This window comes from Heptranchias perlo, chromosome 34, assembly GCF_035084215.1.
Source record: "Heptranchias perlo isolate sHepPer1 chromosome 34, sHepPer1.hap1, whole genome shotgun sequence".
Lineage (NCBI taxonomy): Eukaryota > Metazoa > Chordata > Chondrichthyes > Hexanchiformes > Hexanchidae > Heptranchias > Heptranchias perlo.
Genome location: NC_090358.1, coordinates 2,034,607 through 2,049,533, shown reverse-complemented (window position 1 = coordinate 2,049,533; position 14,927 = coordinate 2,034,607). Strand labels below are relative to the sequence as shown.

The 14,927-nt window shown below is 40.5% G+C and overlaps 1 protein-coding gene across 4 annotated transcripts in view; it reads left to right on the top strand.

Moving 5' to 3' along the window:
• The window catches only part of megf11 (multiple EGF-like-domains 11), a 306,970-nt gene that overhangs the window by 41,780 nt on the left and 250,263 nt on the right, over positions 1–14,927 (top strand). For all 4 annotated transcript variants that reach the window (XM_067971262.1, XM_067971264.1, XM_067971261.1 and 1 more), the window contains one exon: positions 11,353–11,451. The gene's annotated coding sequence lies outside the window, so the exon portion shown is untranslated. The remainder of the gene's footprint in view (positions 1–11,352; positions 11,452–14,927) is intronic.

Below are 14,927 nucleotides of genomic sequence, written 5' to 3'. Positions count from 1 at the left end.
TGATATCCATATCTATAAATCAATTTGTCTGCTTTTTAAAATAATTCACATTTGTCCGGTTGGGTTTGTTCTCAAGCTTCCATTGAATGAAGTAAAGTTCATTTTCCTGATGAAAGTCTTTAAGATGCACTTTAATGTGCTGGCAGGCTCAGCAGCTTGGCACATCAATTTTCAGTGTGTTCATCAGTAGAGATTTTTTACAATCCCTCTGTGTATGTACTGAGAAACGATGCTTGCCAATATTATTGACATGTACCTAGTATTTTATTAGACTTTGCACGTATAGAGACATCAGCCACTCTGCTGTAGACTTCTGGTTATTTGACCAGGGTTTACAAAGCTTTATATAGCATACATACTGCACTGGAACCTCAAAAGAGTATTTGTACACCGCTATCTTGTTATTTAATATGTTACTATCTCAATGGTTTCTTTCCTTTAATAGCATATGATTCTATTCATTTAATCAACATATAATCATTTTAATAGAGATTATAACTGTAGTAATTATGTTGATTTTTATGCGCATGACTGACTAATTCCCTATGATTCAGTTATGAAAATAATGTGCATATTTAGAATTGAATGTAGCTGGAATTATTGTGAATTAACTAATATGTAATTGCACTAGATATTGGGCAGGACAACATAGCTTTGATTTTTCGCTATCTTTCAAATAATTCAAAATATAAATAATTTTCTGCTTTTCTGCTTTAAAAGGAGAATCAAATCCCACGTTGAAGAATTTCCTTTAGTTACTTTACCTGCTTATGCTCCTCTCCATCTAATTAATGTAAATACTTTTCATGACATTTCTTATTCCTGTTGGAGAACTCTATCCAAAATACTTCTGGCAGAAAGCAAGGAGAAACACCAGGCTCAGTAGCACACGCGAGGCAGATGGAAAAGCTGCAAATATGAGTGCCATATTACAATAAGTAGGCTCCTTCAATTCTTTGTTAATGGCAGGAGGTCCAGAACAAACCTCTGTGGAACTCCTTTGGTCACTGGTCCCCAGTTCGAACTCTTCCATTTTTTTTATCACCTGCTTTCTATCAAACCTGTTTGCAGGTGAGATAGCTAATGTGTTTTTAGCCCCGATTTTAACTCCGGGCTTGAGTTCAATGTTGGGGCAGTGGGGCAAGTATCAAGCTCGTCTGGTTGTGCTGGACGAGGCCCGGGCCATTTTAACTCCTCGGCCGCATTTCCATCTCACGCTTGATTACGATGGTAATCAGTACTTGGCCGGTGGGAGGGAGTGGGATTTTGGGCAGCAGGAACGGTCCCTGGCAGTCGGGGGTGGGGGGAGAGTCTGGAGCCGACTGCAGTCAGTAGAGGAGGGGAAGTCCCTGGGTAGGGGAAAACTTAGGTTTCCTTGTGGGACCAGGAGGAGCACAAATTTAAACTTACCATCTGGGCTTGCTTTGGGCCTTTTGATTTCGTGATTCTTAACCCTCTTCCAAAGACTCACCATGGAATTTTATCACATGGCTGGTGAAAACTCAGATACTTTTTGTTTAGTTACCTTCTGAAAGAATTCCAGCAGTTTGATGAAGCATAACTTTATGCTCCTGCCTTGATGTTGACTACTCTTTGTGGTCTCAGTGCTCTTTGACATATGAGGAGAGGTTGAGTAGATTGGGACTCTACTCATTGGAGTTCAGAAGAATGAGAGGCGATCTTATTGAAACATATAAGATTGTGAAGGGGCTTGATCGGGTGGATGCGGTAAGGATGTTCCCAAGGATGGGTGAAACTAGAACGAGGGGGCATAATCTTAGAATAAGGGGCTGCTCTTTCAAAACTGAGATGAGGAGAAACTTCTTCACTCAGAGGGTGGTAGGTCTGTGGAATTTGCTGCCCCAGGAAGCTGTGGAAGCTACATCATTAAATAAATTTAAAACAGAAATAGACAGTTTCCTAGAAGTAAAGGGAATTAGGGGTTACGGGGAGCGGGCAGGAAATTGGACATGATTTTAGATTTGAGGTTAGGACCAGATCAGCCATGATCTTATTGAATGGCGGAGCAGGCTCGAGGGGCCGATTGGCCTACTCCTGCTCCTATTTCTTATAGAGTCATAGAGTTATACAGCACGGATAGAGGCCCTTCGGCCCATCGTGTCCGCGCCGGCCATCAGCCCTGTCTACTCTAATCCCATATTCCAGCATTTGGTCCGTAGCCTTGTATGCTATGGCATTTCAAGTGCTCATCCAAATGCTTATGTTATAAGCATCAATAATATTCCACAGAAAGCTGCCAACCATTTTACCCATTACAGATATTAAGCTTACTGGTCTATAATTTCCAGGTTCTTGTCTCTTTTTTTTGCCTTTTTCTCTTTCTGAGATGGCAACCTGCTCTCATTCCTCTATAACTAGCTGTTGGAAGGTTGTGAAAAATAATTTCATAAATGAGGTACCGTTTACACTGAACAAACAATCCAACCACTGATTCCTTTAACAAGTGATTAATAAAACAAAAAGCTGTGGCTGGAAATAGCAGGATACGGATTCATGTTCACAGCAACTGAGAGAATCTCACCGAATGAAGAGCAGACATTACCCCCTCTTCCAGAGAGGAGAGAAAATTTGAGGGACAGCCATACCTGGCTATTCTTACACATCTTCTAGCAACTGGTCACAGTGCAATTTTGATGGAGAGCCAGAAGCAGATCATACTTAGCTAGAGATGTGGGCAAAATGGAGACTTAGAAGAAAAGACAAAAAATGACACTAACTTAGGAAGTTAATTGAAAGATAGTATTCACAGATCAACTACCTATTCTTAATTGCCTGGTTCAGAACAGAGGAACAACAAGCAAATTCTTTGTATTTGTAATATTCAAATATAATTTTTGCACTGTCACACAGAAGCATTTTACCTTTATGCTTAAAGCATCTTCTTGGGATTTCCTTCTGTGCTCTAAATTGTTCCAAAATGAAAGAACTGCATTTGAATTGGATAATTTATAATGTGCAGTTGTGTTGTGTTCCTTGTGAGCTTCCTTATTTATAAACCTATAATAGGAACTGGAAGTATTTGATTGTAAGTCCACATAGTTTTCATGAAGACTGGAATCTAAGGAGGGTTGCCTTGGGAATGGAATGTTTTCTGGATGAATGTATGTTCCAGGCATGCACCTGCTCATTAACAGCATCTAATCTAGTCAAAACCTGACTAGTTGTGAATGCCATAATGATGTTTTAAAAATGTAACCATTGTATAGTACTTTGGCACTCAGAGGTAATAGTGTATTCTTACTATAACATAGAAGGCATCAGGTTCCATTGGAATGCTTGATGACAGTGTAAATTAAGTTCTTAGAATTTGCATGTTTTGGCACTACACATCATCCAGCCGATTAACTGGCTGTACCCTGGGGAGAGAAATCACTAAACTGTATGGAAATCCTCTCACTATCAGTATGAAGCATGCCAGGAATTGTGTGATAACTTCAAGAACCAATATCCAGATGTACCTAGTAATTTATTTAAATTTTTTTAAAAATTTATATTTTACCTCGGGTTGTAACTAAGCCTGGGATAGGAAGATTCACATCTCAGTCTTCTCACTAGGGTAATTTTTGGTAAAAAAAAAGTTTGGATATTTTTGTTATTTTATGGCAACAGATTTAATATTAAATGGATGATATATTCAGTTTTTATTGGTGTATGGGTCAGTTTTTTTCCCAGGTATAAAGGGATAATGTGCTCCTCATTCTGCAATGGTATGAGGAGCAGGATTATCCAGACTGTAAAATGGTCAGATACACTTTCTTCCATTGAAAAATAGCTGACAAAGATCTGGAAGTGGGGTAGTCTGGCGTACGGGAGGCCCAAGGCTTCCTTGTGAGGCCCAGGGGAGCACCTGGCTCACAAGGAAACCTAAAATAGAACTTTAGAACTTACCTTTTGGGATTCTTCTGGCCCAGGATCCAGCTCTCGACAGGTTTTCCTGACGGGGAAGCCAACACTGCGCCCCCTCCCTCCCCCCCCCCCCCCCCCCCCTGCCCCCCAGCTCAAGCCTTCAACTAAAATTGTAGATTGGGTCTTGATGACATAGTCGGAATCAATCTGCATATTTATAGCTTCCTTCTTGCAGGTGTCCTGCTCGCCTGCTCAAAAGAGCAGGTTAATATTGGGACATGGCGGAAGGGCAGCAGGATCAGAGGGGGTAAGTAAATGGCCATATTTTAAGTGCCCCCCCCCATCGCGGCTTCTGCCAGGCGGGTGCAGTTAAAATTGGGGCCTATGATTCACAAGGGAGATCATGACAGAACTATGCAGTTTCCAGCAGTGAGACCTTGAAACCACTGACTCTGTTGGTGCCTGCCAAGGTGACCTCTGCCTTAATTTCTTTTGCCATTGGTTCTTTTCAAGCAATAGCAGGAGGTATATGTGTCAAACCTCACAACCAGTCTTGCATAACTGCATCATGAAGGTGACAGGTGCATTATTTGGTAGGCCAGGAATTTAATTGATTTCCCTATGGAAAGCAGCCAACAACACAAAAGAGCCTTGCATTTTTTCTGTCTGGATTCCCCAAAGTGCAGAGCATTATTGATGGCATGCATGCGGCCACACAGATTCTTATTCCCTGTGCACGTGAGGGAGATTGTCCACCTCCCTTCCCCCGCTCCCTCTAATGTTTCCATCCCTAGAATATCAAGTGCCCTCTGTTTATAAGTCGTCAAAAGTTTTAGATTTGCTGGATTCCACCCCCCCTCCCCACCCTCCCTCGGATCTGCATAGAATGCCACATGTCATGTGCAGACTTCTCCATCAAGTAGATAAAAAGGGACAAGTCTTGGAATGAAGATGTGAGAAGACATCTGTCACCCAAGTGCCCAGCAGCCACCTTATGTGAGTCTGTGAACATGCAGAATGTAGGTACCTTGTGTTGACAGCATGTGTTTTGATTGTAGTTTGCAAGATTAATGGACAACAGTGCAAATGCATTCATATTGCAGCAATTCAGACTGCCCTGCAAAAACATAGCATGTCTATGTATTTATAAAGTAGAAAACTTACCAGAGTGCTGTACATGATTCTTTTGTGATGTAATACGTACTTTGCTGTGAGATGCTATTGACATCAATTGTAAGGTAATATTGTAAAAACAGGCAAATGTGAGCAAACGTACCGTGACAAACTTTCAGAGACAAACATATTTCTTTCTTTTCTAACCCAATGATTGGACCATGCGTAAGATGGCATTCAAGCTTCTCTGGACTCCAAATAGGACCGCATTAATTTCCTTTGATGGATCCATTTCTTCTCCCTAAGTAGCAGAGCTAACAATTACTCTCTTGCAGTAATCTGCTTATTGGATTTAAAATAATATGGCATAAGTTCCCTTAAAAATAGCAAATATTCCCATGTAGAGCAGAGATTTACAGACTAAAGCAACCATTATCTTTAGTCTTAAATTGTAATATGAGATTAAATGGAAAATGCTGGAAATACACAACAGACCTGTCAGCCTATGTAAAGAGAAGAGACAGTCTACGTGTTCAGAACCTGCCTTTTCTCTTTCCATATGTAGACAGCCCTGCTGTGTATCGCCAGCATTTCATTTATCTATTTTTATTTTAGATTTCTGTGTTAATTGTATCCATGTGATTTATATAAATTAGTGTTAATTGTATTTCTGTGGTGTGTATCAATTGGGGCTCTCTTGTATCCATATATAAAAGAGCTAACCTAGGGTGTGGAGTTCTGTAAATAAAGGCTTGGTGCAACTGAAGACCAGGCTCAAGTATTCTATCCGTCACCTCCGGGCTATCCAGTTTAGAACATTCTGCACATGCAGCTTTTTTCCTTTTTATTCGTATTAATATGAGGCACAGTTCTTCTTTATCATCATCTTCATTATCTTCATCTTCATCATCTTCCATACCGAAAGGCACATGAGACAACCCATTTCATCCACTGTTTTACATCCAGTAGATTGTGGTCTGGGTTATTTCCATAACTTAGTCCCTTTCTATGTGGACAGATCGTTAGCCTGACTCACAACTCCCTACCAGGAGAACCGGCTAGATGTGATTTGGGAGTTGCCACTTCTGTCCCATCGGACACAAAAACCCTGCTGGGTTTCAACCCAGTATTCAGAAATCGTAACTCTAATCTCAGCTCGCCGGGATATGAGGAACAATAATATGCAAATATTACAATAGTACAATAATACAATATATTATAGACATAAGTACAAGAAGGTCTGTAACAGGTCAATTATCCTTCATAAGAGTGGCTCTTGATTGAGTGCAAGAGACTGTGGGGTGGATTTTAACTGTTTCTGCCGGGTGGAAAACGCAAAACAGTGGGTCGGTCACCCATTTTTCACCCTGCCTGATTCTCCTTTCCAAATGGAAATTCAAATGGAATTAAAATTGACACCTTTGTCAAATGTCAAAGTTCTTGTTACAGGCCACTGAATTCAGCCTGTTCTGTCCATTTCTGAAACTCCTGTATGACTTGTCCCACAAGCAAAGAAGGAAAAGCTTTCGAAAGAGCTGTAATGTTCCATGCCCTCTGGCCATTAGCCCCTTAAGTAACTTGATTTAGAGGTTCCCAGACAAATCTAACAATACTTCATACAACATCTAATTAACGATAGGAGACCAGATACCACAAACACAGTGAGGACTATCCAGATTATCTTGTGAGAGATAATAACGTTTGGAGGTCTGCATTAAACACACGAATCATCACAATGGAGCAAACCAGTTATTTTCATCAAAGAAATATTGTTGCTAATTTGAACGTTTGAACAAAGATACAAGCCTCGATTCTCCTCTTTAGAGTGGAATTTTGACACTGTACTTCCCATTACCCCTCTCTGTCTGCCTTTGGCCCGACCCATTTCCCCAAGTTGGGGCATATTAGAAATGGATGGCAAGATTCCTGCCATTAAGAGGGAGCCTGCCAGTGGGGAGAGCAGAGTCCTGGCATTGCTGCACAAAGGACATTGTTGCAGCACCAGAAGTTCCACGAGGGACCCTAAAGGGGCAGAAGTGCCCCAAAGATTAGAACAAATGCTCCCACTGAACAGCCGAGACCGAGACCTTCAGCATGCAAGTCTCTGGGGTCATCTGGAGGGAGAAGAGGCTGTTACAAGGCTCTCTCCCTTCATTTAGGTAATTACCGCTGCTTCCTGTGGCATACTGCCACCTTCCACAGGGCGGGCCCCAAGAAGTGGTGGTAAGTGTGGTAGAAAGCAGGAGAATCTGCTGGGACCTGGCCCCTGCCACCACTTCCATGCACTGGCTGGTCCTGGTGGGGACAGGGGGAGGGAAATCCCAGTTGGGCAATAGTAGGCCTCTCCACCTGAATTTTCTGACATTTTCTGTTGCAATCCCACCCAATTTAGGGCAGCAGTAATTCTGTATTTTGTGTATGTGATGGTATAAATATTAGGGCCAAAATTGTGAGGATTTGTTTCTGGCACAGAACATGCTAGATGCGGGTGCAAATTGGTGATAAGACCATATCACTATAGCCTGATTCTCTGGCTTGCACTCACTGCTAGTGAGGCTCCAGACTGGCATTTTCAGCCCTAACAAATTCAAAGTTGGCAGTAATGTGTAGATTGTGATATGAGATAACTATGGCTCAGTCAAATTAAGTGGTGTTCAATGAGATTGCTACAAATCACTTTTGCCAGTGCTGGCATATTACAGATTGGGTAGAAGCTGTTGGATCTTCTCTTCAGCTATAGCCAGGGTATGATCCCTTCTCTGATGATGAAAATGTGGATGCTTCTAAATTGCAAGGTTATGTAACGTGCAACACAGCATGAAGAATTTGGCTGTATCATATTTCAAGGCACCACCAGAATAATCATTGCACTTAAATTGCCAATTCAGCAGCCCAAATGTTTGTTCAATATGGAGTGCATAGATTTGTGCACCTAGCTGTATTTATGTTTTGCTGGCATTTGGGGTGGTGGTGCAAAGGTTTCATGAACCATGATTGCAAGCCACTGACATGGTCTCTCAACAGGCAAACTTGCATTTGGTTATTAGATCATTAGATAAATTTAAAACAGAAATAGACAGTTTCCTAGAAGTAAAGGGAATTAGGGGTTATGGGGAGCGGGCAGGAAATTGGACATGAAGCTGAGTTCGGATCGGTCAATGCCCTGTGGGTGGCGGAGAGGGCCCAGGGGCTGTGTGGCCGGGTCCTGCTCCGACTTCTTGTGTTCTTTAGATTTGTGGTTGGGATCAGATCAGCCATGATCTTATTGAATGGCGGAGCAGGCTCGAGGGGCCGATTGGCCTACTCCTGCTCCAATTTCTTATGTTCTTATGTTCTATTAAAATAAACAAGACTAGCTAAGGAAGAATTATTCATCTGTTGACCTGGATACTTTTCATTAACCAAAGGAAATTTCTTAGGCATTATCATTGATAGAATGGAAGTCATTATGAAGTATGTATGTTATTGAATTGAGTGATGATGTCCATATTTCTTTCGGGGTACAGACCACCGTACCTAGCACTGAAGGAAAACATAAGATTTTGCTGAGCAGTGACCTATTTCTCAGCACTTTTAGAAAAAATAAATCCTTCCAGCTATCCCGAGCAGTGAATCTCTCACCACCAGAATACAAATGGACTTGGTGCCTTGAAGGGAAAAACTGAGAAAATGTATATATCCTGTTTAAGTGAACAGAAATTGAAAATCCCAAGTCTGTTTTTATATCTACACTTGTGTGCATTCTTGTTAAATGAATAATAGGACCAATAACATGATCTTTAGTGCCCATAGTACTGCTGCACATTGGGCATCAGATTCCCAAATTATGGGGCACTAAGGCCCTATGTACTCAATGCACGGTGCACATAATAATGCAACTGGGCAGTGCCTGTTGGCGCATAAAGCCTGCTAGGATCATAAAGGTGCTGATTTTTTTTTAACTTGGGATTTCCATAATGCATTCAGTGCACCTGATTCTCAGCCCCCACATGAAACGGGTCTTAAAAAGGAAGTCTTTTATTCAGTTGAGTCCTTACTATTAAAGGCTTGCTGCTGTTTTTCAGATCTCTGTGGAGCTGTTCATCATTCACTGCTTCTGTGCTATAGTGCTGTTGCAGATACAAAGTCAGTGAAACTTATTGAAGTCTTGCTGGTAGCCTCTTAAAGCTGCACTGCATCTATTATCTGTGCCTATTTCCCCAAGGAAAGATCCTTGGGTGCTGCTTTGAGAGGAACTATGGGTATCCCTCTGCATACAGACCCAGGTGTAAATTTTTCTTTATTATTTGTTGTTGGGAAGTGGGCATCGCTGACAAGGCCGTCATTTATTGCCCATTCCTAACAACCGAGTGACTTGCTAGGCCACTTCAGAGGACAGTTAAGAGTCAACCACGTTGGTGTGGGATTCGAGTTACATATAGGCCAGACTGGGTAAGGATGGCAATTTTTCTTCCTTAAAGGATATTAGTGAACCAGTTGGGTTTTTATGACAATCCAACAGCTTCATGGTCACTTTTACTGGTGCCAGCTTTTTATTTCCGGATTTTTTGAAAACTGAGTTCAAATTCTCAAATTGTTATTGTAGGATTTGAACTCATGTTCTCTGGATTACATAGAATTACAAAGAGTGTACAGCACATAAATAGGCCATTCAGCCCAACAGGTCCATGCCAGTGTTTATGTTCTGCACGATCCTTCTTCCTCCCTACTTCATCCAACCGTATCAGCATATCCTTCTATTCCTTTCTCCCTCGTGTGCTTATCTAGCTTCCCCTTAAATGCATCTATGCTAGACGCCTCAACAACTACTTGTGGTAGCGTGTTCCACATTCTAACCACTCTCTGCATAAAGAAGTTTCTCCTGAATTCCCTATTGGATTTATTAGTGATTATCTTTTATATTTATGGCCCCTAGTTCTGGTCTACCCTGCTATTGGAAACACCTTCTCTACATCTACCCTATCAAACCCTGTCGTAATCTTAAAGACCTCTATCAGGTCACCCCTCAATCTTCTCTTTTCTAGAGAAAAGAGCTCCAGCATGTTCAATCTTTACTGCTAGGTATAACCTCTCAGTTCTGGTGTCGTCATTGTAAATCTTTTTTACACCTTCTCCAGTGCCTCTATATCCTTTTTTATAATATGGAGACCAAAACTGTTCACAGTACCCCAAGTTATTAGTCCAGATCTCTGGATCACTAGTCCAGTAACATAAACATTACACTACCGTACCACAATATATCACGTATATACATGAACATGTCAGATGAAGCCTATATGTGGAGACTATAATTCCCCAAAGAGGCCGTCACTGAACTTTGCATACTCCTGCTGCCAGATTAACAACAATTTCCTGTGCTCAGCACCAAGATCCCTCATTCTATGCAAGCATAGCCAGGATAGCTCACTGGCAACACCTTCCTGTACCATCACTTACCACCTTCACCTTTCGCCCTTTGCAGTCCCTAAGGAGATCCTTTTATACAGCGGATCTCACATTGTATGTAAGCTTTGACAGCTCATCAACATCTGCTTCTGTTTTGGCAGAAGTTGACAGCACATAATAAGAGACAGATGTCTGTCACCAGAGGAGGTACAACCACAGTCATTGAGGTCACCCATTTGAGGAGTGTGCCCTTTAAAAACAAGGAAGGTAATTGGAGGAGGAGGCCACAGATGAGTACACTTCGGGCTTAGGGTTGGTATCTCACTGCTCCAGCCTTCACACTACAAACTATTCAGTCAGACAAGCAGTAATCTTACAGTAAACATACAGCTGCACTAGTGTCAGCCACAGGGAAGGGCACTTAACAGCTTCTCTTTTTATGTCTCTGCAGGTACAACAGAAAAAGCTGTTGTGGTGCCCTCCCAAATTTGGACATTTCCACCATGCTTTTTGTCACACTAACATGAAAAAAACCATGTACATCAATGTAATCTGACCAAACTGTGGGACAGACATAATATTCGACTTGCTGCTGTGCATCAGTCAACAGCTCATCTGTGCTCTTAATAGCACTCTTTTTTGCAACGAAAAGGAACTGATTGTTTCTAGTTTGTACTGTTTTTTGGTTTAAATGAGCACAACCCTTTTCCTCTATTCCCCCTCCAATTCTGCAGCAAATGTGAAATTCTACAGCAGATTCCTTGGCCATTGGATTCCAAGACTCATGCCTGTATTTCATCTTAATATGAAATAATACATTTCTAGTTACAGGCAATGACATATTGATTAGGTTGTTACGATTAACTTATGCACATTTTCTGCTCTGTTGCTACTGTTATTGCATTAAGTTCCTTTCTCCGAGACCTTCACTAATCCTTTGCCCTTTGTATTTTGACCTCTTGCTGTGCCTCGGGGATCTTCCTAAAGGAGCCAGCTTTCAAAGCCTGCCAAACGTATGAATCTATTGAAATGCACTGAATGTCTAGCAAAACAACAGGAGATTTGAAACAAATCCAAGTGTCCGAGGTAAGCCAATGTTCAAGATTTAAATGCAGCAGTAATTCTGAAATGCAGATACGGATGGATTCTGGAGAATAGCTAAAAATAAACTTTAAATGTCAGTATTAATCTGATTGTATTGCTTGTATAAAACTGTGTTGATTTATAATCTACTGATATCCTAATGGTAGTATTTCATGATATTACTCTATAAGGCATACTAGGACAGGAAAAAATCATTTGGTTCAATGATTTGATGATTTTGTAAAGCGGAGTGAAGATCCCAGTGGTTTGCGACCCTCATCTGTACACCAACGTGAGAATATTGCCTTCAGATCACTCCAGCGAATACATATTTGTTCTTGTCACCATGTTCTGTTCATAGAATCATAAAATGATATAGCACAGAGGGAGGCCATTTGGCCCATTATGCCTGTGCCAGCTCTTTGAAAGAGCTATCCAATTAGTCCCACTCACTACTCTTTCCCCATAGCCATGCAAATATTTCCCCTTCAAGTATTTATCCAATTCCCTTTTGAAAGTTATTATTAAATCTGCTTCTATCACCCTTTCAGGAAGTGCATCCCAGTGTTGCCTGCTCCTGACTGTCTGTCTCTCGGCACAGCTTCTTGTATCTCTTGCCCGCTGACTTTCTCACCTCCCTGAGTAAATAGTTGGATGTTCAAATCCAGAACTAGTTAATCTGCAACACATCTTCACCTTCAAAGTATTCAGTACCAGAGTGACAAGAACCTTCTCGTATTAAAAGCTCTTATTATTGAGTTTCCTCTGAGCAGACAGAGGGTAGACAGGTGATTTTTATGCAGACCTCTAACAATGCTGCTTTATAACCAGACTATACAAGAGCAGTGTAGATTGATACATCCTAAAACTCTTTACCCTCCCTCCCTCCCTCTTTGTGAGAAAAATCCTAATCTTCCTACCCTTACACAGGGCCCTGCTACAAGCAATAACTCTCCACCTAATACCCATTACCAGCATCTCTATGCTGTAGCAATAGTTTCAATGTTCACAAATGTTCAGGTTTGGTACAATTATGTTTCCTTTGTTAATCCATCAATAATAAATCCTCTGGAAGTAGAGTGAGAACTGCTGTAGATAAATAGTGTGGCACCACAGTAACTGCTCATCAGGATGTTGGTTGATGAAAGATTGCTGACAGATAAATAGTTAATACATGATTGAAAATAAAAAAACAGCTGGTGTAGATATCAGCCCATCTGCAGAGTCATAGGTTAACTCGATGTTAGTCAGTGTATCAAAGGGCAATGTATTCCCTCATGACCGAATACAGTGTAGAACAAAAGTGATTTAAAGCTTGTGAATGCAATCAACACAGTGCTACAACTGACAATCTTAATGAGTTCATGACTAATAATAAAGAATTATATTTGTAATGTAAAAGAGATCAATATAGATCATGCACCATTAAAGGTATAGTAAGTCTCAACTAAATAAATTATTTTTGTACTACCACACGTATTGTCCGAGAAGTAGTGGTTTATTTTCATTTGTTTACTTTTACAAATGGTGTGTTGCTAATGTTGTATGAGTTTTATAACCTGTTCACTGAGGATCTTTGACATTTAAGTGAACAATATGATAGCATGACTACATTGATGTCCTAAGATATTATTTAACACAAATCCATTAATAGATTTAAGGTAAGTTCATAGGACAGTTCTGACCACCTTGTCATTCTATCATTTCTAGTATTTGGACTTGAATTTCAAGCTAGTCTGATGAGATGACAGCTTTGTCTCTGAAATGAGTTTGAACAGTTTTAATCCAGTTATTTGGTGCTAGGAGTTCTTAAAGGCCTGCTGATTGTCCTTAAACTGTCTTACTACTGAGGGGGAAAAATAGTTACAATGAGGTAGAATGACTTCATTCAATGAAGCAGCTTTGGTGCTCCTGCATCAGTACAGGTTCTAACACATTGAAAGCATGTCTTTTTGGTTATTGCATCATATGTCTGAATTATTATACAAGCACTGTTAATTAAGATGAATTAATGTAGAAGGAAAGTAAATGGTTGACATCTTTTTAAAAATGTGGGTAGGATGAGTATGTTATTTGTTATCAATTGATTGCGATCTCTTGTACAATAAGCACATTTTTAGATGTTGACTTTACAGATTTTATCGCTATAAGGATTTTTATGATATTGGAAACATTCCTAAATACACCATATCGTTTAATTTTCCTTTAATATATATGGGGAATAAAATATCTGGCAGACAGAATAACCATAAATGTAAGGTGTTGTGCGCTGTTGGTTCTACTTCCGTGTTTCTCAGTTAATAATGAGTGGTAAGGCATTGGACTAATAATAAAGTATATACTGAAGTACAATAACAAAAAATTGATTGCGAATCTTACAATTAAATTGTTAGTCCACGTTGTAGTTCAATCAGATTTAACTTGAAATTGGAAAATTAATTTGTGATCACCTTGCAATATTTATTCTCAGTGTTGTAATCTATTTTCCTAGATCAGCTCAAAGATCTAAAGGCCATTAATTGTTTAATGGTAAACTTACGATATTTACTGCTGCAGATTAGAAGTTATTAAATAACTGTATAACATGTGCATCACTGGGGTCTATTGAATTTTTTATGATTGACAAGTGGTAACTTGCTGCTTATCATACAATGGAGAATTATGAAATTCCGTGGGGATTCTACTGGACTTTCACTGTAACTCCGGTGGGAGACCAGTTGAAGCCTCCAGGGAAATGGCTGAAATTGGACATTCATGCGGTTTCCCCAGGGATTCTGCCAGTCTTCCGCTGCAGTTATGATGGGAGACTGGTAAACGCCTGCGGAATTTCAGGACCACATCTTTAAGAGAACACAATCTCTTTCGCACCTGGCATTCCCTTTTCTTCAACTCTGAGTCATTTAGATAAATCGATATTTTCTATATTTTTGTGGACCTATTACATGCAAGGTTTATGGACTCTCTGTTTCGATCACAGAACCTTTGGTATACCTGTTAAGTGGCTATTTATCTATTTAAGAAGTGTGAAAGAAACATACTGACGTGTAGTGACTGGCCCGATATTTCATTGTCCTTGCTATCAAATTCATACTTCACAAATTCAACTGCAGGAAAATCTCTGCAGCCTCCCAAACAGAGCTACAGTATTTGACCCCTGGCTAGATACTGGCTTTGAAAGCCACTGAAGTTGCCAATTGTAGCAATGTAACAATGGGTTCTCTATATATAACTGGCTGCTGGGAAGCATGTGATAGTGTCCAGGGATAACTGAGCCTCAGATTCCAAATCTATGTGGATGTGCCTGACCTCCCTTCAGTGCCGCTCCATGACAGCATGGCTAAGATCTGAAAATCGTTGTCTGGAGAACCACTCCATGAGGCAGCACTTAGCGCTCAGCAAGCTGTGTCACCTTCAGTCTGCAGGTTATTGTTAACTCGGGAGTAATGTTGACGAAATTGTGGCCTGGATTTTCTCCCTTG